Below are 23,918 nucleotides of genomic sequence, written 5' to 3'. Positions count from 1 at the left end.
TCTCTCCAAACTATGGCTGCAAATGATGATGGGAATATGTTTCTTCTTTTTTTCTCCTTCCTTATTTCTTTCATTTAATCTAGAAGTGATGTAGCAACTCATACTGTTTGGATAGGGCTAACACAAATGGGGTTAAACCTCCAGAAGTAGGCCTGTTATATATTATTGTTATTATTTATTCAAAAGGTTAATGGAGTTCTCCCGACACCTTTAAAGTTGGTAACTTCTGGGAAAATGTCTCTATATCTGATATTCATCTATGTGCAGATCATTTTCATGATTGCATCACATATAAATGATGTTCGCCTAGCTTGTCTGTGTAGATTAAAAAAGTAATCTACACACCCTAGCACAATCTCCACCTTGACCCTGGAGTGCTTGCAGTATTTTATCACAGTTTTGACAAACATGAGGCGTTAAGGGATATCCATCATGCTAAGCACTACACCAGGGAAGTATCTGCCTAATGGGAGTCAATCTACCAACGTCTTTAGCATAACCCTCATCTGAGTCTCTGGGGAGGGGGGGCAGGTTCACAAAATGAACCTACCACATAAATTAGGTCAATGTGCCAATTGAACCGCGTTAGATAAGACTGTTGCTACAGACCAAGTAAACAGGCTCTTCCTGTGGTCAATATGGAGTTAATTACATCCCAGCACTGCAGAGTGAAGATAGATAAAGAGCCCAATAATCTCATAGAAGGCTATCAGACAGGGAAGACTGTGAATACGCTTCTTCAGCGAGGCCTGGTCTGTTAGCATGCTGTTTCCACCGTACAGAAGGTCAATGTCAAATATACCTCATTTAAAAGTCAATAGCGACGGTGCACATCATCTCCTGGGAATTCTGTCCAAGGACTCTTCCAGATGGCATTGTGTCCTATTCTGTTAGTAGAGGGTAGCCAGAGAGCTTTTTTAATTTTGACCTTCCATTAAAATCTGCTTCAAATCACAAATTACTGGTCTAAAATGAAGACATAAGCTCCCCAACAAATCATAGGCCAGACAGTCTCCAGGGAGGTGTTTTTGATGCTGTTGGACATACACACAAACACAAACACATCTAAGAATGCGATATGATCACAGTATCATGATGTGATTCCCTCAATAATATAATTTCAATACATTAAAATACAGACATGCAGTCCTGCCATTAATGCAACTATGTTTTAGTTATTTAGTTGATTTTTAGTTATATTATAGGTTGATTGCCACAGATCTCTGGGTGCACTGTTCACACTCAAGGCATACTCAAAATGAAATAATAAAAGAAAATAGATAAGTAAAAGAAAGCAAAGGCATGACGTTTGTGGAATGAAGTTTCTAAGACCTTCCTTTCCGGAGTAACAGCCATTGAATGAACTGAATGAAAATTAGACCAAGTGTTTTTCCAAAAATTGTCTCCCTAGAATGTTGTAGGAGCACATTTCAAGCCATTTAGGCCATTAATAGTAGATGCATGTATGGTTCTGCCAACTGAGCTGGTAATTACGGGGACATAAACAAAACCTTTAAAAAAACGTATTTGAATTATTTCAAAGTTGAGGCAGCTTTTATTAAATACATATTTCCAATAACTATTTATAAAGTAATAATGTCGGTCGGACGACAAATGTATGTTTTTCAGAAGTCTCCCAACCCATGATTACACATTCTTCTGTCGCAGTCATCTGTGATGGGACCCCCAAACATGATTTCCCAAATAGATAATACACGTCCTTTAAAGGCACCTGGACATGAAAACACATACAGTTGACTCGATGCTTACTTATACCACTGTTGAACCGTGAATTAACAGAGTTATGGCTGAAATGAACATGAAAGCACTGAGGGGATCAAGCCTTATAATATATAGCGCACATAGGAATAATTAGAAAAATAATGTATTATCAAACAACATTACTTAAAGTTGGAGACATTACAATTGTTCAAAACAACTAATGCTTATCCCATAACAATATGATTGCCTCCCAATTAAGTTCTTCCATGGCAGATAGCTGTGGAATATTGTGTTTCTTTGCACACATTGATATAATGTATGACAGAGGACCCTGTTTCACAGCGGGAGACTATGATCTGTATGGGTGAAGGAGGAAGGAGATGGAGAAAAAGGGAACGTTTGATTCATAACAAATTACAAAAGATGGAGGCTCACAATCATTTGTACTTGTATTGTTTCGCAAATTGCTTCCTTCATCAGCTTTAATTGCAGTGATCACTTATGCAGCATTCCTAACTGTCACATCGGCTGCATGTAATTACTTTCAGGGGAACGCTTCATTGCCCTCCTAATGAATTCCCTGTATACACGCATACAGGTTACTGTTTGGTTAACATAATGAAGGACATTCGTTTTTCGTTTTTTTTGTATGGCAGAAAATCTGGGAGACATAATTGCTAAAAAACACACATTAGGTAGAACATAGATTTTTTTCTTCTGATAAAACTAAATGATTGCTTGTATCTTAGTCGTTGGGTTGAATGATGACAAACGATAGGAATAAAGATATCTCTGAATAATTGTAGACAAAGACGATTATTTTTAAAAACAAAATATTATCTATTCCCAAAATCTCATTTCACTTTATTAAGTGAATGAAGTAGATGACATTAATTGCTTCAGAGTATTAAATAAAAAAAAAGTAAACCAAGTAGAAACTATACAATTCTTTATGGAGTTGAACAAGTTAGTACTTCAACATTTACACAATCTACAACACAAAATACACTCCCAAAACATAAACAAGAACCACATTTTATAAGATGACATTTGATTACATTATAAGTGAAAATGTACTTAAATCCCATATGGCGAATGAGGGAATGAATGAAGCACTAACAATGTTTTCTATTAGGATTTTTATAATTCCTGTGTGAATAAATCATGTTGAATTAATGTTTGAATAATATATCTTAAATATTTTTGACTGCAACTTACTGCAGGATATTCCCGATGTGGCGGGTATTTTCACAGGTGATTTGGCCAATAACACTTTTGATTAAACAGAATTGAGTTCATTTCCCGAGCTCAGGCGCTACTATAATTAGATTACATGGTTAAATGGTTGCCGGGAACAGGTGCCTGAGATGGGTTCTGCGTCTTGATGCTGCTGAGACATGCTTGACTGTACCTTCAGGGAGACCCAGTAACAGCGGGTAAGATCCTCTCGGCCTGCTGTTCCTGATCCAGGGACACATAATGCAGTGTGCCCAGCTTCAACCTTGCAACAGCACAGCATCAAAGTTATAATATCTAATGTAATCAAATATAGAGGCATAAAATAAGATTTAAATGTATAATTTGTAATTTCTTCCGCTAGGGCTCACTCAATCTAAACAATAACAAAATACGTTGTTTGAGGATATTGTGAAGTAATGTGGGTTCATGGAGTTTTTGTCTTCACCAAAATTGCTGGTGGAAATCTGTCTGACATGATGCATGCAGAATTCATGTTCACGGACGGATTTCCGCAAGTAACCTAATGTTAAATTGCCAACTTGCCTTTATAAGAGTCAGCTACCCTAATTACTGTATATAATGGGCTGTGGTTAATTTAATCGTGGGGTAGTGCGGAAAATAATTCCAGATAATGAGTATAATCCTCATAATTGAAGAAGGCTACCCCATCAAAGGGGTATGTCTTAGCTGGAACTTCGGTGGGTTGTGAGTGCAGGGCACCCAGGCCAATGGGAGGAGCTTGTTGACCCCCTGATAGCGCAAATCAAAACACCCTAGCCATCGAAAGAACCAACCCTAGAAGGGGCAGGTCTGGTTCCCAAGTCCTGGATTCAGAAATAACTTCTATGTGTATTGATTAAAGGTACAGGGGTTGGAACAGGGATTTGAAGGGCAAAATTCCAATTAATAACAAAAAATGGGGTCGTTTAAAGAATGTATTTTTTCTACCACATTGAGTTGGCAAGCAAGCCAAGAAAGGAGCGGGGGCAGAGGCTTGAACAGATTACCCAAAGTTCCAGTCCAACGCGTCATTAGTAAATGTGAAGTGTATGCGAGATATATATGTGTATATACAGTATATGATAATTCAACGATGAACTAAGTTTAACCAAACCTAGTTACTACTCCCTTATGGAGTCGATGAACTAAGCAACTAAATGTGGTTACTACACTCTTATGGAGTCGATGAACTAAGAAACTAAATGTGGATACTACTCCCTTATGGAGTCGATGAAGTAAGTATATCTAATCGTGGACAGTGGCGTCACTACGCTGTTTTATTCAGAGCTAAAGCCCCGGTTATTATTTAATTAGCCCAGAATATAATTTTTGAAAAATTTAATAAAATAATAATAATATTCGGTAACACTTTATTTGAAGGTGTATACATAAGACTGTCATAAGACTGTCATTACACTGTCATAACAATGATATGACACCTGTAATGAACATTATGAATAGTTATGACTGTTATACCTGTCATAAAGTGTCATTCGGTCAATTATGTAACGTTTAATGCAACATTGACGTTGTATGAGATGTCTTTGTTATGACAACCTGACACAAGATGAGACAAAATAACTTGTCGATGTCTGTTATGACAACCTGACATAAGCTGAGACAAAATAACTTGTCGATGTCTTTGTTATTACAACCTGACATTAACAAAGACAAAACATCTTATTGATGTCTTGGTTATGTCGACTTGACATTAACCAATAACATGACCTGTCATAAACATGTCATAGTAGGCTTAATAACCAAATGTAAAGAAACTATTTCGATTTATGTAAGATTACATTAAACTGTCATATGCGGAAGGTTTTGACATTGACTGTCATGAGACCTTTATTATACTGTCATGAATGATTCTGTTTGCCTCAAGTAAACTGAAACAATTTGGAAATTTCAATAACATGTCATGAAGCATTATTACACTGTCTAATGCCTTTAAAACAGGCTCATGAATGATTCTGTTGGCATCAAGTAAAGTGATACAATTTGGACATTTCAATAATATGTCATAAAAAGTTACTACACTGGCTAATTTTGACATTGACTGTCATGAGACCTTTATTATACTGTCATGAATTATTCCCTTTACCTCAAAGTGAAACAATTTGGACTTTTCAGTAAATGTTATTACACTTAATTACACACACAACAGTGTGCAGTAGTCACAACTTCATAAATGTAACATGAAGCATGTGGGTATGACATGAGGAAATACCTAAACAAAAGCAATATAAGTCAAGAAAGTCTCTTTTATTTACATTAAGACACAAAACAAAAAATGTATACAGTGGTGGCCAAAATGATCATGTGTTTACCGAATCCGAATATTAAATCAATGCTCTGCTGTCGTAGAAAACACTACCGCTTCAGTCAAAAGGTGCTGCTCGAATCAAAAGAAACTTCCTCTGAGCTACTTCAACCTAACAACCCTTACACTTTGACCTAAGCTGTTTTTTCACATCATGAAAAAGTCTGCCCAAGACACCATCGTAATGGCGGACACCTAACCAGTTGTGACACTCAATCATTTTGAGGTGAATCTTCAGGGACTCAGGAGTCCGATTACCTCTAGGACGCCATATTTCTAGTTTGTATTTCTGCCATGCACGCTCAATATGTTGGGTATGAGCACCACTGACTGGGTCGACAAAGTTCCTTTTATGGCAGACAGAATACTGTTCAAAACCATAGTTAGAAAGCTGCCCTTTGTAAGCACGCCATTCATCAGTCAGGATGGATGTTCTTGGTCTATAAGGGTTTTCCGTGTGCGGTCCCTGACGAGCCTCAGAATGGGTCTTCTGGAGGTCCCATCTATCTCGACCCGAAGACCCACTGGCGTTTCCTTCTACCATGGTACTGCAAAGTAAACAAAAAAAGGAACAAAAAAATATACTTCAATAAGGGTTGGGCTATTTCATTTTTAACACATTGGTATCCATTCCACTTACACTATGGTATACAGTATTTTCATGCTATTTAAAAAATATATTATAATTATAATAAAAACAACATTTCGGACCAAAGTGTAATCAGCACTGTGGAAAAACCACATACTTCTTATTTAACACATAAACTGCACACACAGTATGTTACATGGCCAAAAGTTCTGCACAGTCAAGAAGCAAAATATAGTCACAATAACAGAGCAACACAATATTTATAAAATAAATAAATAGAGGAATAAGAATATACTAAAAACACAGGTAATGATACACACAGAAAGAAACAATAGACAAAAATAAAAACCTCTCATGCTGGGTTAAAGCCAATGAGCCAATCAAAAATTAGTCGTAAGATGTGATTAAAAAACAGGCAGTGTGGGGGGCCGTCCTCAAATGGAGGGGCAGCTTGTTCCACAGTTTAGATGCTAAAATACGAAAGCTCAGTCCCCCCTGGTCTCAAGTGTTGTCTTTGAGACTGAGACTGGTCAAACGACCTCAAAGACCTGGAGAGGACATACTTGTAAAAGGTCTGTAATGTAGTGTGGTGCCAGGGTATTTAAAGATTTAAAAGCATATAATAAAATATTAAAATTTATTCTAAAATGCACAGGGAAACAATGGATGGAGGCCAGGATTGGCGAAATGTGTTCTCGCTTTTAAATGCCAGTTAGAAGCCAAGCGTCAACTTTCTTCACTTCATTAGAGCCTCAATTGATAACAATCTTGATTTGACAGAGTTCACTTTTTTAACTATTATGTTTTTATTTATGTTAATTAAAGCCGGAAAAAGTGTGCACACAAGGAAACAGTGGACATCTGAATTATTCTCCTCAAATTAGTAAGAATTATAAATGTGAACTTAAGTAAAGATATGGTACAGCTGCATACATTGACAGCCTACCTTTCGTCTGTAGTCTTATGTATACACCTTCAAATAAAGTGTTACCTAATATTCTTTAATATTTATTGGTATATTTACTGCTAATTATGGAATGCATTAATTCAATTCAGTCACTAATGTTAGTTAGTTATTTAGAAAGAAACATGGGGGTTCCAGGGACATCTCAAAATAAAGTAGCCTAGTCCTTCTAGATAGTCCTTCTGGCAAGAGAATAAACTGTTTAAAAACATAACCAGACTGTTTACCACCTCAAGTGAATTAATCTATGCTATCCCCAGTAAGATCCATGTATATATATATACATGTAAGGTCTGTCTCACTTGTATTAATTTTACTCTGAAATAACTTGATTGGAACTTTTGATGTTTGGTGATAAGCAGCACAGCAGTCAGGTATTTATTTAAAGCCAAAATAAACTGCGTATTTTGTTTATTAAGGTAGAGCTTTATGAAAAATGTTGCATGCACAATAAAGCATACAAAAAAAATGTGTATGCTTTAAAAAAAAAATGTGTATGCCCGGATGTTTCATAAACATCCGGGCTAAGCCCCGGATGTTTATGAAACCTAGAAACGCCCCTGAACGTGGATACTACTCCCATATGGAGTCGACGAACTAAGCGTAACTTAACAGGAGTAACTTAAGGAATTGATGAAAAAAGCGCAATAGTAGACGGATATTAATCCTAAAAAGTGTTGAAGAACTAATCACGGCTGAAGCAGTTGTTCAAAGTTACAATTTATCGTTACGATTGCTAGTTCAGATAAAAATGATAAATGATAGATGTGTAAATCTACAACTAATATTCAACTAAGACTAGACTGAATAGCAAACTAAAAACTGGAAAATGAATTTCCTACAGAAAATGATGGCAGTGCTGTAGTGCAAAGGGAGGGGGAAAATATGTTTTAATAAACCCACATATTTAAAGATGTAAAGAAATGTTGAAAAGATTCTAACAGAGTTCAAAGGTCTAAATGGAGTAAACAATGTAAACATCTCGCTGAAAGCAGCGAGATAGAGAGAGACTCCATAAGGGGTGTGCGCAGACAGTCAAATACACCCTCTAGTTATGTATCGTGCTCATAATCACGAAAATTGATACATTGAAACGTGTCCCAGAGCCCGAATGTCCGACTTGTTTCGTGCTACACATAGCGAAATTCAACGCATTTCAATTGGGAGATTTTCTTAGACTTCAGAAGGGGTGTGCGCAGATAGTAGAGTGCACCCTCTAGTTATGTTTACGTCAAAACCACAAATGCAACAAAGGGTAAATGGTATGTAATATGGATACTCCAAATTTTGCAGCAGACCTCCTCAAAAACTGAATCTATTAAATCATGTCCCAGAGCACGATTGTCCGACTTGTAAACCCAAGAAATGTAAACCCATGAATTTTTCGTGGAGCGTTTCTCAGAATATATATATAAATATACTTATTTTTTATATACCGTCTATATATATATATATATATATATATATATATATATATATATATTATTTTTAATTAACTTTCTCTCTGTAAAAACGTATAGCCTAGTTTTTATGTTATAAATATTTTAATATTGTCTGATTTTACCTGAACAACACTCCCCATGGAAAAAGTACACTGTGTTAAGTGGTGTTGCTACTGCTGCAATGACGAATCAACTAGATTAACTTTCGTCCCACAATCAAGTCCAGTCGTGGCATCAGAAAGGGGAGAGAATGAAAGCTCCAGAAAAGGTGCCATGGTTTAAAAAGAAGAAGAAATCAAACTATAACAATTGCGGCAGCAAGCGATAGCAGGCAGTGGCAGCATGAGCAAGCAGGCAGTAGGGGAATGCGTGAGCAGCATTACGAGCACCGAACAAAAAAAACAGCATTCCAAAGTCTGGGAATTTTTCAAACTAAACCTGTCTAGCAATGCAGTAATTTTCAGATGAATGTAATGAATGAGCATTTGGAAATGAAACACCCTGGAGCTCCAAAATAATAATTTGGGACAGCTCTAGTTGCTACCCTCTTTGTTGTTTGGATTGGTGGAAGCGGTCAATGGTCCGATACAGATCTCGTTATAAGGATAATTTAATAAAAGCTACATGGTCCTGGTCTTTTTGTGGCCTATTCTATTCAATGGGCCTTCGTCCACGTTAAGTGACTGTCATGGTTGCTATAGTGGTTGCCATTGACCCCCCCCCCCCCGCACACAGATATCGTATATATCTATATGCACTTGTTTACGACCTATGGCTCTTGTTTCATTTTCTGTAACATGCAAGCCTATGTCCTGTATTTAATACATGAACATGTTATATTACCAGTGGCGTTTCTACATGTAAAAATCAGGTGGGGCTAGGCTAATATTTTTTATTCTTTTAAATGACGAACCAGTGTCCGTGACGTCACCCGTTTGTTTTCAAAGTCGTGGCGATCTTTGTAGACGTTGACTCCGCCCGCTCCCGGCTATCCTGCACAACACAGGACTGTATGTTAAAATCTAGTTCAAGGTCTGACCTGTGAAGGGCAGTCATATGCTAAACAGCGTCTAAACTGCCGAAATCTTTCAACAAAAATGGTAGACCCCTTCACTTTTATTACTGTTGCTACTGGCTTTGCAGGCATACAGATATCCATCCAAACAAATTACGGGGCATTTTTAATTTGGTTTGAAATTCATTTTTGGAAAGAGTTACAGCCCTAATATATTACAAATAAAAATGGTAATTTTCATAAAAAAGCAAAAGTATTTCAAAACAGAGATTGAGCTTCCTTCATTGGTCATACTTACGTGTCAGTGTCCCACCATGCTGTTTGTAGCCCAGGCTTGGTGTTTCCCATTCTCTATTCAGCTCCACCCACAAGGACAACAGGCAGGTCATCACAACCATTACAAATAAAAATATACTTTAACACTATTCAGTATGCTGGGCTTTTTGTTTTTGATCATATATATAAAATAAATAATTAATAAAGTACATTTGTGCAGCTTTTAATCTTTAATTGCTGACAACAAAACATTGCAATAATGAAAGTATAGTTTTTAAACTTTAAACTAAGCTTCCGTAAACCTCAGAATAAAATGATACTACTGCAAACAGCTGTAAGAGCTACTATAAAAACTCAATATCAATTTACCATGGAGTACACCTCCCGTAGGCCTAGGCAGTGTCCTGGAGGAGAAATCAAAGATAATAGCTGTGAAAGAAAAGATTCAGAATGGCCTGTCTTGGTTTAAAGCCCACTCACCACGACAAGGTGCAAGCAAGTAGTGGGAACATATAAGACGAGAAAAACATAAATAGACTGAAAAGCACAAGACATAAGGCGTTTTACCTCTAATTTTTCCTCCAGACTAATGGTCTCAAATCTGTGCTCCAATAGATGATCTACCTCATTCATGTTGTCGACTCGTTTTCATTTGTGTGCCTCCGACATGTTTGTGAGCAAAGTTATCCATCTCCTTCTCTTCTTCACTACCGGACTTCTTGCGTGCGGCACGTGAGGTGGGGTGGGAGGTCGCTCGAGTCATGACTCATCACAACACACACTACAGCCAATGAACGGTGAAAAATGAAATTACACTGTAGTGGAACGAACCATATATGTCCATGGCGGCCCCGACGTGGCTAGCCCCACCAGAAGTAAAATAATCTCTGTCCATTTCAACAGAGAAACACTCGGAGCATGCGCATTTCAATTTTTCAAGTCCAATACACATTACATTGGGCTGTTGGGGCTCGAGCCCCTCTTGCCCCTCCTCAGTCTGAAGAAGCAAGCCAGGGTCGACTAAAAATGAACTAAAAGCGCCAAACTTATTATTTTACAGTACTTTCTGGGGAGATTTTTTTAAAATACTTATATGTATAATTTATTTCATATATAATGTTTTTGATATTTTTATTTTTTCATTTTCTTGTTTTTCCTCTTGTGAGAGTAGGTGGGGCCGAGCCCCACTTGCCCCTAATGACCAGTTGCCACTGTATATAACACAATATTCTGAATAACCCCCGAACATATTGATTCTAGATTCCTGTGATAGGAGCATGGCGCAGTGATGAGGAACATTAATGTACACTGGTCACGTTGCAAACGAGTTAATGAGTTCCGTATAAATTGTCATTTACACAATCCTATGAAGATGTACCACCTTAATAGTGCACTTCAGTAATTTACTAATTTGAAGATAAAGGATTTAGCCAGCTTTCCCTCAAAATGATAGCTCTTCTCCGAACCACAGCTCACCCGTTGTCTTAAACTAGGTTCCGCTGACTAGGAAATAGACAGATATTCCAAGGTGTCCTTCAAAAGGCACCTTGGAATATCTTTATATTTTCCAGAGTTTAGACTTGTAATTAAAGCTAGGGTGGGTAATTCTTTTACTGTAATATTTGGCAAAACTGTCATAATAGCCAGTCAGCTATATGTAGGTGAAGTGTTCTGAGAATATCTGCCCATTACTTTGCTCTCCTCTGCCTCTGTGTGCCTCCCCCAAAAATTGCCACCGCTCATGTACACTTTGACCAAGCGAGGCTCTGATTCTCCGTTCTTATTGGCTGTGGGACTGTCCGTTCAGCTTGGCAACGACGTTGGTGCGTCCCTGGGTGAGCGTTCATGAGCCTAGCAGTCTGACAGTTTTGCACTACTACGGCGACAACAAATGAATAGCAATGTCTTCATCAACGGCCCCTAAATTTCCCATTCCCCGGATACCAACAACTAACACCGCTAAGACAGCGAAAAAAAGAGGAAAGACACTTGTTGAAAGGACAGCTACTAAAAGAGAGGCGGAGAGAGCTCGAAAAAAAACCAGAGTAAACATTGGCGTGGCTTATGAGCGATGGAGAGAGTTACGTGACCTGAGAAATGTAAAATCGGACGCTGAGATGGCTACATTTCTTATAGACAGGTAAGGAATAGTGATATCTCTGCATGGTATATTGTGAAGAATATGTACAGTGTCTGGAGCTGGTATGGTTTTTTACTAGGCAGAGCCACGATAACTGTTACATTACGGTTCTGTAATGTAACCGTTTCAATACGGTTCCGTAGGATGTCTTGCATCGGCCCATGGTTCTTTTCCGGTCCGTTTTATGTGTTAGTTATGGTCACACTAACCTGTTGGAATAACAGAGATTGTGCTCACACGTCGCCTGGGCCTCAATGCAACTGTGGATAATGTCCGAGTCACATTTGTGTAAAAGCTACTTTGACACAACTGCCAAGATAAGCACAGCAAGGGAAGTGTAGCATATGATATTCCATGTATTGTTATAACGTTGTTGAAATGGTGTTTAGTCTTCCTATCAATGTAACTGAATTCATATGAACGTGCATAACTGACGTTCGGAGGGAGGAGCTACAGCAGGTAGAGCGTGGCAGGGAGGGAACAGAGAGAACACAACGGAATCTCAACGGCTGTTTTCTCAAAAATTACCCACCCTAGCTTTAATAGAGGGAGAGAGAAGGAATGTGTGAGAATTACAATACAGTGCATTGCTTGTGTGCATTGGGGAAGTTGCCTCATCCTTTCTTGGTACACAAAGACACAAACCTCATCTCTGATCTGATCTGGTACATAACAAGTTCTTTTTCTAACTTCGTTCAGTGTTTCACTTTGGGAATCGCCTCGGCGTGACCTACTATGGAAGGTCCAATTACACCACGTCTGTCCTTGACAGACAGGTCGGACTGTGCCAAGGGGCCCCGCCCCCTGCACTTATACAGTCGACCATCCCTCCTCACACCATTCTCGCTTTTTTTCCCGTGAGAAAGCTACTCAAGCTCCCTCAGCTCATCTAGGCTAGCTTTAACTGCAATAGTTCGCAGACGTGCCGTCAAGGATTCCGTCGCCAAACGCGGTTACAGGCTTTTAACCTGGATTGGCTGAGTAAGTACTTCGTAAGAAGTTATGTTTGCTACACTGTATTCTCCGGGCAGTGTCCGTGTAAAGGCGAGCTGCTATTCCGGCTACACTGTATTCATTTACCGGTGCCGCTGGTTACGGTGTAGTTTACTTTTTACGGCTAACGTGTCAAGACGAGCCTACCACAGCACAGTTAGCATTAGCTTGTTAACTGAGCCAAAACACCCGGAGTTTAGCTAACGCATCGCGGCAAGCAGACTCCGTCTAGTTCGGCTACTTTTTTAAACTTTTCTCTTCTCTTTGCAGTCGCTATGTCTTCATCCTCCACCCCCGCCAAAGGGTTGGGGCCGAAGGTCAACGAGGCTGTATCCCGCCTGTGCCCCGCGTCATGCGGGGCGTCCATATCGGGCAGGGACCCTCACCCAATGTGCATAGCATGTATGGGCATTAAACACACTCAAACTTCGCTAGCTAACCCGCATTCATGCACTCACTGTGCATCACTGCCGGAGAAGATTCTGGAAAGGAGGCTGAGGGTGACAGTGGCTAACAACCAGGACCCTTCCATGGCAGTTACCACTGCTAAAGCCTCAACGAGCACCCATCAGTCCCAAGCCACAGCTAGCTGGGCGGACATGATGGAGGCAGTATCCCCGCTCGTGCCTCCGCTATTCGAGGAGTTCCTCGAGGCGGGACCGGGCGCTGAGGACGCAGAGGGCGATGCCAACTCTGACCTCCTCAACATGGACGAAATGGAGGAAGAGGATTCCACTTTTCCTGTCCAACAGTCCAGACCCCCTAGTGCCTCTGACACTGTGCCACCAATGGACAGTAACTTGTACGAGGTTTGCAAACGGGCTGCGACAAAATTGGGCATTCAATGGCCTGCAACCCCGGATGCTGAAGGGGAGGAGAGGGACCTATATGACGGCAAAAAGCTCCCACCAGCCCAACCGCCGTCTAAACAGCTCCTACCAGCTGTTCCTGCCTGCATGAAGGAAATGAGCCGTTACTGGTCCAGCCCATTTAAGAGCAAGCTTCCAACCAAGGGCTGCTCTAAGCTGGAGATCCACGGGATGGGTGAGCTGGGGTTGGCCGAACCCCCAGCTGTTGAGCCTTCAGTGGCGTACCACCTCCACCCAAACCGTCGCTCTCTCTCTGCTTTTCGGGCATCTCTCTGCCTGATAAGTTGGACCGCCTCACCGCATCCACTTATCGTAGGGTATATAAGTATGCAGCACAGTCGGTATGCTCACTCAATGCCATGACACTGCTGTCTGCATATCAAGCTGAAACACTGGAGGAAATGGGTCGCCAGCTGGACTCGGGGTCACCTAACCCTGCCCTCTGGGATGACATTTGCATTGTTAATGATCTCGTCCTGCGCTCCTCACGGGGCGCAGTTCAGGGCTGTGGCCGAGTTATGGGACTTGCAGTCTCAGGTGAGAGAGCGTTATGGCTCAATCTCTCCGGACTGGGTGGCACACAAAGAGCTGAGGTCATGGATGCAGCATATGACCCAAACAACGGTCTGTTTGGTCCAGCTCTGGAGAAGATGAGAGAGACCAGCACTCTCAGAAAACAGGAAGGAGAAACCTTCGATCTCTGCCTTCCCAGAAAGCAGGCTCCCCGCCCGCCCCAACCAGCAAGGTCGGGCTTTGCGGCCTCCGCAGCGGCGGCGAAGGGAAAATAGGGGGGAAGTAGGCCTCAGAGGGCCTACAGACCAGCCCACTCAGCTGGCCCACAGACCAACCAACAGCCTAGGTCAGAGAACCCGAGGCCATGGGGCAAACACTCCTTCGCTGCTGCGGCAGCTAGGAACCGCTCTCCCCACCCCGGGGATGGGAAGAAGAAGCGTGCAACCTAACGCTCCCAGCTTCTCTCTCTCCCCCTCCCATGAAGAAGTTGAAGCTCCATGGTTCAGGGACCTGGATAGGTTCAGGTTTTCCAGGTGCCCTTTTTCAGTCTCTCCCGCCTCACGTTCAGGGCGAGGTGAGACAGGGGCAACAGGTTACACGGTGTCACCAAGCACTTTCACTCTGTTCGAATGTGAAAACTATAAACCCGACATTTTCACAGCCAGGCCAAGGGCCAAGGGTGAAATGCACAACCCAAAACAAAATAAATCAAAGTCTTGGTCCCTGCATTCCCATAAGGGGAGCTCACGCTCCTCCTGTGGGAGCAGACTGCTCCCCTCGGTTCCCGAGGGTGACGTCATCAAAGCACAGCCACATGGGCCCTCTCGCCGGCCGAGTGGAGCAGTGGCGCGCATGCGCAGTCACCCGTAGATTCTCTCCACTATATCACAGGGTTACAGACTGCAATTTTCTATGAAACCACCCAGATTCAACAGTGTGTTAGTTTCTATGGCCAATGGAGATGCGGGACGAATCCTAGAGGAGGAAATATCTTCCCTGCTGAAAAAACAAGCGATCAGAGCTGTCCCGGGCGAGCAAGCCCAACAGCGTTTTTACTGCCGTTACTTTCTCATTCCAAAGAGAAGGAGCTCGTCCCTTCACCCCATATTGGATCTCCGTGTGTTAAACGGACACCTGCGCAAATACACGTTCAGGATGTTAACACACAAAGTGCTCTGTCATTCAATCCGTCCAGGCAATTGGTTTGTAACGATCGATCTCTCAGACGCATACTTCCACATCGCCATTCATCCCGCGCATCGGAGATTCCTCTGGTTCGCGTTTCAGAAGACAACCTACGCATACCAAGTAGTCCCGTTCGGGCTTTCATTAGCCCCGAGAGTGTTCAGCAGGTGTGTGGAGGCGGCTCTGTCACCGCTAAGGAACAGCGGCATCAGAATATTGTCTTATTTAGACGATTACCTGATATGTTCCAATTCACGCGAACAGGCACTCAGAGATTCTGCTACAGTGGTAAACCATCTCAGGACTCTGGGATATAGCATCAATTGGGAAAAGAGCCGTGTAGACCCTGCACAATGCGCAGAATATTTGGGTCTCCACATAAACTCTGTCTCCTATCGCGTCACACTAGCGGAGAGAAGACTAACGTCTCTCACGCAGTGTCTCTCCCTCTTCAGGCAGGGAATGGCCGTATCGTTCAGTTTATGCCTACGCCTACTTGGCCTTATGGCTTCGGTGATATCAGTGGTACATTTGGGGCTTCTGATGATGAGAGGTTTCCAGCGCTGGGTCTCAGCACTGCGTCTATGCCCCCGTCGCCACCTGAACCGCAAAGTGAAAGTAACACCAGCGTGTGTTACCGCTCTCCACCCGTGGTCGGTACGCACGTCTCTGAGAGTGGGCGTCCCACTGGAGGCCGTGTCGTCCAGAGTTACCATAACAACGGACGTGTCCCTGTCAGGGTGGGGTGCGACAATGATGGGCAGAGCAGTGCCTGGAGCCACAATCTGTCTCAGGCTCACATAAACCTCCTGGAGCTGTGGGCAGTGTTTTTTGCTCTAAAACACTTCCTGCAATTTATTCAGGGCCGCCATGTCTTAGTGAAAACAGACAATACCACTGTTGTGGCATACATCAACCGGCAGGGCGGCACTCGCTCACTGAAACTACACAAGCTAGCTCGAGAAATTATTATGTGGAGCAGCACCAGGCTCTTGTCCCTTCGGGCAACACATGTAGCAGGCGTTTTGAACAGAGGAGCAGATCTTCTGTCCAGAGGGAACCCCCTTTACGGGGAATGGACTCTGAATCCACAGGTTGTGAGACAAGTTTGGCAGAGATACGGCCTGGCAACCGTAGATCTCTTCGCCTTGCAGGAAAATGCTCAGTGCCCGCTGTTTTTCTCCCTGCCAGACGCAAAGGCTCCTCTAGGGGTAGACGCGCTGGCCCATCCGTGGCCGAATGTGCTGCTATATGCATTCCCCCTCTCTCAGCCTAATCTCCCCCACCCTAGCCAGGGTGAGGGAACAGGGTCTGTCGCTAATCCTGATAGCACCGCGGTGGCCATCCAAACTTTGGGTGGCAGAGAAAATACAACTCCTGGCGGGTGAGCCATGGCCTCTTCCCCTGCGCAGGGATCTTCTCTCCGAAGCACGTGGGGAAATATACCATTCCAGAGGTGGAACTTGAATGCTGCAGGCCTACCTGCACAGGTCATTGACACTATTCAGAATGCAAGGGCCCTTTCCACTCGCCAGCTTTACAGTGGCAAGTGGCAGGTTTTTGAGGACTGGTGTGACTCGAGGCACGCCATTTCGTATCAGTGTTCCTTGGTGGACCTACTGTGTTTCTTACAGGAATTGTTAGAAAAGGGTAAGGCTTTTTCCATGATTAAAGTATACCTAGCTGCCATCTCAGCTTGTCATGTTGGCTTTGGGGATAAGTCTGCAGGGCAGCATCCCTTAGTTTGTCGCTTCATGAAGTGGGCGGGACGCAAGCTCTCAGTTTCCAGGCCCCTGGTCCCTTTATGGGATTTATCAGTGGTGCTGGACGCCCTGTCTCATCACCCATTTGAGCCGTTGGAGGCGGTGGGGATGAAGTTTGTGTCGCTGAAAGCGATTTACAGGCATTGTCTATCCGTCCTTCTTGCTTGCAGTTTGGTCCGGGGACCTCCAAGGTCTGCCTACGGCCCAATCCAGCTTTTGTGCCTAAGGTGGTTGAGTATGCCAATAGGTGTCTCACAGTGGAGCTGTCAGCGTTTCACCCACCTCCTTTCTCCTCTGTGGAGGAGCAGAGACTTAACTCACTATGCCCAGCTCGGGCAATGCATGTGTATGTGAGCCGGTCGGCTGCTTTTAGAAGAGGGGATCAACTGTTCGTGTCTTGGGCCACTCTGCATAAAGGCAAGCCTTTGTCTCGTCAAAGGCTGTCCCACTGGATTGTAGAAGCTATATCTCTTGCTTATGGATGTAGGGGCTTGCAGCCCCCCCATGGCTTGAGGGCCCACTCCACAAGGGGTATGGCTACTTCGTGGGCCTTATTCAGAGGGGTGTCAGTACATGACATTTGTGCTGCGGCGAGCTGGGCTACGCCTCACACTTTTGTAAAGTTTTATAGACTGGATGTCTCAGGGCCTTCGTTGGCACAAGCAGTGCTGGAGACAGTCTCCCCAGGCTCCATGTAATATTACTGCCTGGGGGAATTTGCATGGCTTCGGGAGACATATGCAATACGGGAGTGGTCTATATCTGCCATAGTGAAACACTGAACGAAGTTAGAAAAATAACTTTGGGTTACTTAACGTAATCCCTGGTTCTTTGATAACAGAGTGAGGTGTTTCACCAACACGTCCCTCCTTGCATTTACATGGAAAGAAACCGGTATAGAATGGGGTGAGGAGGGATGGTCGACTATATAAGTGCAGGGGGCGGGGCCCCTTGGCACAGTTCGACCTGTCTGTCAAGGACAGACGTGGTGTAATTGGAGCATCCATAGTAGGTCACGCCGAGGCGATTCCCATAGTGAAACACCTCACACTGTTATCAAAGAACCAGGGATTACTTTAAGTAACCCAAAGTACCTGCAATTATCCGCCTTAAGTATGGTTTCATTTCTTTCCACATTCTCCTCCTCTAAACACTCCGTGGCGATTCAGCTGACTGGGAGGAATTTGCAGGCCATGTAGCCGATATCAGCCAGTGTAACACATTCCTCTGCAAAAATACAATAGCTAGTTAAATTTGGAAAAATGTTGAGAGGAATCTGAATCATACATTTCAATGGCAAATCTGTCTTTTTAAAATTGAAGTATTAAAATGTTTGTCTGCCCCCAGACAAATAATGATTTAGGCCACTCAGCCCTGGGACCAGGAGAATGTTACTTCAGCCCTAGGACCATTAGAGACTAAACTACCCCCAGACAAATAATGATTTAGGCCACTCAGCCCTTAGGGCAGGAGAATGTTACTTCAGCCCTGGGACCAGAAGAGACTAAACTGCCCCCAGACAAATAATGATTAGGGTTAGGGTTAGCCTAGGGTTACCCTAACCCTAAATAGCCATTGTTTTTTAATATAAGTACAGTAAAGCTTAATTGGTTTTACTAGCAGTCTAGCTATCTTAATATGTATCACATATTTAAGCTAGCCAACATGTGCTCAGCTATCTTAACATGTATCACACATTTAAGCTAGCACACGTGTAATCACACATAGCTGCACATACTATGCTCCATTTCACAGAAAATATGCAATCACACATAGCTGCACATACAATGCCCTATTTCACAGAAAATGTGCTCAGCTATCTTAACATGTATCACACATTTAAGCTAGCACACATGTAATTACACAAAGCTGCACATGCTATGCTCCATTTCACAGAAAATGACTCACCTTGCTCAAAACTTAATGACTGAATTCAAATGGTGGCTTGTTCCGTTGTTGAGTTTGAAATTCTGCGGCCCCGCCGCCACAATTCTCTCCTGTCTTGCGATTGGTTGTCAGATTGAACCAATCAAAAACGTTTCTACCCTCACGACAACTTTGACTTAAGAAAATTCCCACGAGCGTTCAGCTCGACGGGTCAGGGACAAGCAGGGTCGAAACCAAGATAGCAATCCGGGAAATAATACTAGAGAGCTTTGCATGCTGCTAAAGACAATCTGGCAGAGACTGAGTGGAAAGAGTGGGTTTGAATCAGGTGAGGGAACACAGGTGAAGGTGGTTGCACTGATGAGATGGGAGTGGCAGGCAGGTGATCAGGAATAGTACTGGCAGAGCTGGCAGTAGGATGGAAAGCCAGGAGCGGATCATGACAGTACAGAGCTGGCAGTAGGATGGAAAGCCAGGAGCGGATCATGACACGAGCGGCTTCCACTGACCTGAAGCGATCCAGCCAGCTATTATAAACATAGTTACATAGTCAAAAACATTGTTGTTGATCTGAAGTTGAAACGATGATGAAAACGATATTTATATAATATAATATATATATATATATATATATATATTAATGAGACATCCCGTAGCACCCCCAAGAAGGAAATCATTAATTCAAGCCATTTACTCTGTTTTCTCGATCGCTCTGCCCTGGTCAAATAACATGGAAGGGTTTGTTTGCTAGTGGTGCCATCTGAGAACACTTTTCCTTTTGCCACCCGGAAGAACGTATATTATTGTTGTGACGTCATAGTGTATTGTCGTATACCAAGGGCCAGTGTGTGTGAAGGAGATGTTTTTTTTTTTTTTTCGCTATGTTCCTGTTGAGACAAGAACATAGCGCGTAGTTGTAGGTGTTGACCAGGTCAATAGGGGAGGCGTTCAGAGTCAGGGCCGAGTCGGAGATAGTGTCGGCCAAGATGGAGAAAAGAGAGGAGGAGTTTGATGGACTTGTAGTTCCGGAAAGTGATGTTTGTGTGTATGTCCATAGTGATAGCAAGATGGTCAGAGATGGTGAGGTCAGTGCTGTTCAGGTTACTGATGGTGATGCCAGAGGTGCAGACCAGGTCCAGTGTGTGGGGTAAAATTGAAATAGTGATAAATGTCCAGGACGTTGGGGCGGTTGAAATCGCCCAGTAGCAAAACAGATGGTGAAATGGCACAGAGTTGAGTTAGATATTCAGACAAATCAGACAAATTTGCTTGGGGGGAGGTAAATGAAAGCAGTGACCAGAGGTTTAGGACCAGAGGGTTTGAAAGCAAGGTGCTCAAATGAGGAGGGGGTGGGAATGGATATTGCACTAGCTTTAATAGTTTGTTGATACAATATCACTATTTCACCACCACAACCGTCCTGGCGTGTTTTTTTTCAAGTAGGTGCATGGCAGTCTGGTTGAGAGAGAAGCATTCCAAGGGTTTTTGCCAGGTTTTGTTTAGGCAGAGAAAGTCAACTTTATTGTTTGTGATGAATTTACTGAGGATGAGGCCCTTGTTATTTAGGAATCGGGTGTTGCAGAGTGCGAATTTGAGATGTGATTGTTTCAGAGTGGTCTGGTTTGCTTTGACCAAGGTTTGTAGGCAGGCAGAGTGCACGTGTTGTTTGTTGTGATGACGTAGTGGAGCTGCAAAAGTGCACCCACTGGACCACATGGAGAAGGAGGGAGTGCTCCGGCCCAGAGTCAAAAAACTTTCTCCGGGAGGCTCTGTGGATGTAGCTTGGTCTACGTAACAGCCCAATGTTTTTGATGGCTGAAAAGCAAAGAGGTGGAGTGGTGTGATTGAGTTTAGGAAGATGCGAGTTAGAGTATTTTAGCATCGTGTAAGCCTGGGAGGACGATTAGCACAATGTAACTGCCCAGCTGCCAACCAACTGAGAGATGGCGGTCCCAGCCAACAAGGGCTGAACACATCGGGACAGCTGAGAGGCTGTCGGGGATAGAACTCTCAGTGACAGGCAGCACTGAGCAGAGACAGAGTAATCCAGAAGTGCAGATTGGGCCATGGGAGAGTCCAGATAGAGCAGTCAGGCTGTGCTTGGATGGGTCGAGTTGGGAGTGGCAGTAAAGTCCAAACACTCTACCACAGTGGGAGCTGTTGTAGCTGCTCCATTAGCTGGTGTAGCAGGATTGTTCATGCAGGTATGTAACCACAAACATTCGTCGAACTAGCGATTGGGAAGAGAACCTGTCTAGGCAGAACAAAACAAAAGACACAGAAAGGTTAAACCTAAGGCTAGTTAAAAAGTCTAATGTTAAATTACCTTGAACGTATCAAACAAATTTAATCTCAGGTGAAGAAGCGGCGGACACAGCAATGCCTGTGTCCTCTGGAAGAGAAGTCCATTACTATGAATGAATTAATAAAATACTATGCAAAATATGCTGCAGAACAAACGAAGAGAATTCAGGGCAATAGAAAGATAAGAAAAATAATAATAATGCTCATAGTGCCACGAAAAACCCTGGGTAAAACCGTCAGCCTCTCTTGTCAATACTATCCTGTGATGCCTCACCCTACGGGTTGGGAGTGGTATTGTCTCACCTTATGCCAGATGGGGCTAAGAAGCCCATAGGGATTGTATCACACACACTCAAATAACTATTCACAACTTACTAAGGAGTGGTTAGGAACTTAAGCTTCAGTTGAGTTCACCGTTTATTCATACCGTTTATATTGTGCCACGTTTTGACATAGACAACCTTGGGTTCAGCAGATTATGCGAATGTATTTACAGCTATACCATTTTTTATCTCAGTAATATTCAGGAAGACTATCAGTGCAGGGGGAGGCCGGGGCGCCCTACGCATTGTTGTTATCAGCCTGTTGCCATGAAGTTGTGAAGGTACTGGTGGGGCGTGGGCTGGGCATCATAGACACAAATGGGTAGTTTCACAATCTATTTGGCCCGTTGTCTAAGGTCATGCCCACTGTGTCAGTGCAACTAAAGATATGTGGGGGATATCTTCAAACTTATATGGGATCAGAATGACTGCATCAGAGTCATTCAGGCATGACCAGAATGAAAGGCTTTTTCAGGAGTTACATGTGGTGGCCTAATATAGATTATGGAGAAAAGCACCTGCTAATGCCACACTCCATCCATGGGAGTGGCCCAGTAAGCCATGGAGAAGGCTACACATAGACTATGCAGGTATTTTCATGGTAAAGATGTTTTTGATAATAGTAGACACTCTCTCAAAACGGATGGACGTATACCCAGTGAGCTCAGCTACGTTGGCTGTTACTGTTGACCGTCTCAGGAACAGCTTCAGTAGTCATGGTTTTTTAGAGATGATCGTTTCAGATAATGCTCAGTGTTCTGTGGGTGATAACACTAAAGAGCTCATGAAAAAAAATGGAATCACACGTCACCTCAGCACCCCACCAACCTTCTTCCAATGGGCTGGCTGAGCGTGCCGTTCAAACTTTTAAAGAGCTAATGAGAAAGAGCTCAGGTGACACATTGGAGTTTTGTTTAGCTATCGTATAACTCCACAGTCTACCACTGGACTTGCACCTACTGAGATGATGATGGTTAAGTAGTTGAATTGCACATTACACCGGATGTAATACTGTTTGTTGCAGGAAGACTGATAGCTCCTTTTTGCTAATATAAATGTCAACTGTTGATAGCTCGAAACTCCCAAAAAAATCATAGGGAAACACAGAAGTAACGGCCAAAGGGAAAAGGAAAGGGACAGGAAGAGCAAGTGGTGCGGCAAGAGGAAGACCGGGGGGTAGAGGAAGAGGGACGGCATCAGCAGGCGGCACGGCAGGATTGAGCAGAATAAGTGACCAATATCAAGACCCAAATGGCCAGCCCACTGGGTTTATGGCAGCGCTGTTATAATTATTGTTAACAACCCCTATTATCGTCTTTAGATACATCTTTTTATAGAACTGAATGGTTTGTCAACATTTTTGTACATCTTATAATTTATTCTTGTTATAAAATATATTATTTGGTTCCATACTGCCTTCTTTATAAGGCATTGATTATTCAAAGCAAGCAATGTTTTTATACACTGTACATGACATTTATAGAAATATGTATCTAAAATATTTATTTAAGTAAAAATGTTGCGTTGTGATGAATGTATTTACATTCAATTAATTAAATTAAATAAATATATAAAGTGCAGCTCGTTCAGTTGACCATTGGCTTTAGTTTAAGTTCAGGTCTTGTAGTGTACCATAATTTAACATTTCAGAAAAATGTAAACCACGACCATACCACTATTCAATTAGAGAGAACAATAGCATATCCAAGTTCTGCTATTACAGTCTGCTGATAAATATATTGACCTTACCAAAACTAATATCTTCACCTTCTGTTAAATGTTAAAGCACTTTAGTGTCTAGCCTATTGTTTATTTACAACAACCTACCACCACATTCTCTTTATATAATGTCAACTTTCATGTAGGACCTGTGATTCTATTTCTGACATGGAAAGGTCTTCAATTCCAGGCTTCAGAAAACAGTGGAAAAGTGAAATTCTAATAATTCAGTATTCCTCACCTTATCTGATGGTAAGTCACTGATGGTGCAACGGTAGAGGCTGCTAGGTAGAAAGGACTTGAACAGGGTTTAGGTCTCTTGATAGGATTTGACATTGATGCTCCTCCTTTTTGGTAACGACAATGTGAAGTAAACAAAAAGGTATTGAGCATGTGCCACGAAGAGAGCATAAATGAAGGCAAGAGATAACAAACTACCGGAAAACGGTTCATAAGATGCCTCTGTGAAATCGCAGTGAGCCACACTATTTCCTACACCAAACATAATCACTGAATATTGTCAGTTTATGAACATAGTGAGCCTCAGTATCTCCTTACACCAAACACACTTAACGCTTAAAATATTCATGGTTTATGAACGTTGTAGATCACTAACGCACTCAATCTAAGATTGGCTAAAGTAGTTACTTTT

The sequence above is a fragment of the Pollachius pollachius genome, assembly GCF_949987615.1.
Source record: "Pollachius pollachius genome assembly, chromosome: 1".
Lineage (NCBI taxonomy): Eukaryota > Metazoa > Chordata > Actinopteri > Gadiformes > Gadidae > Pollachius > Pollachius pollachius.
This window is presented reverse-complemented; position numbering follows the sequence as displayed.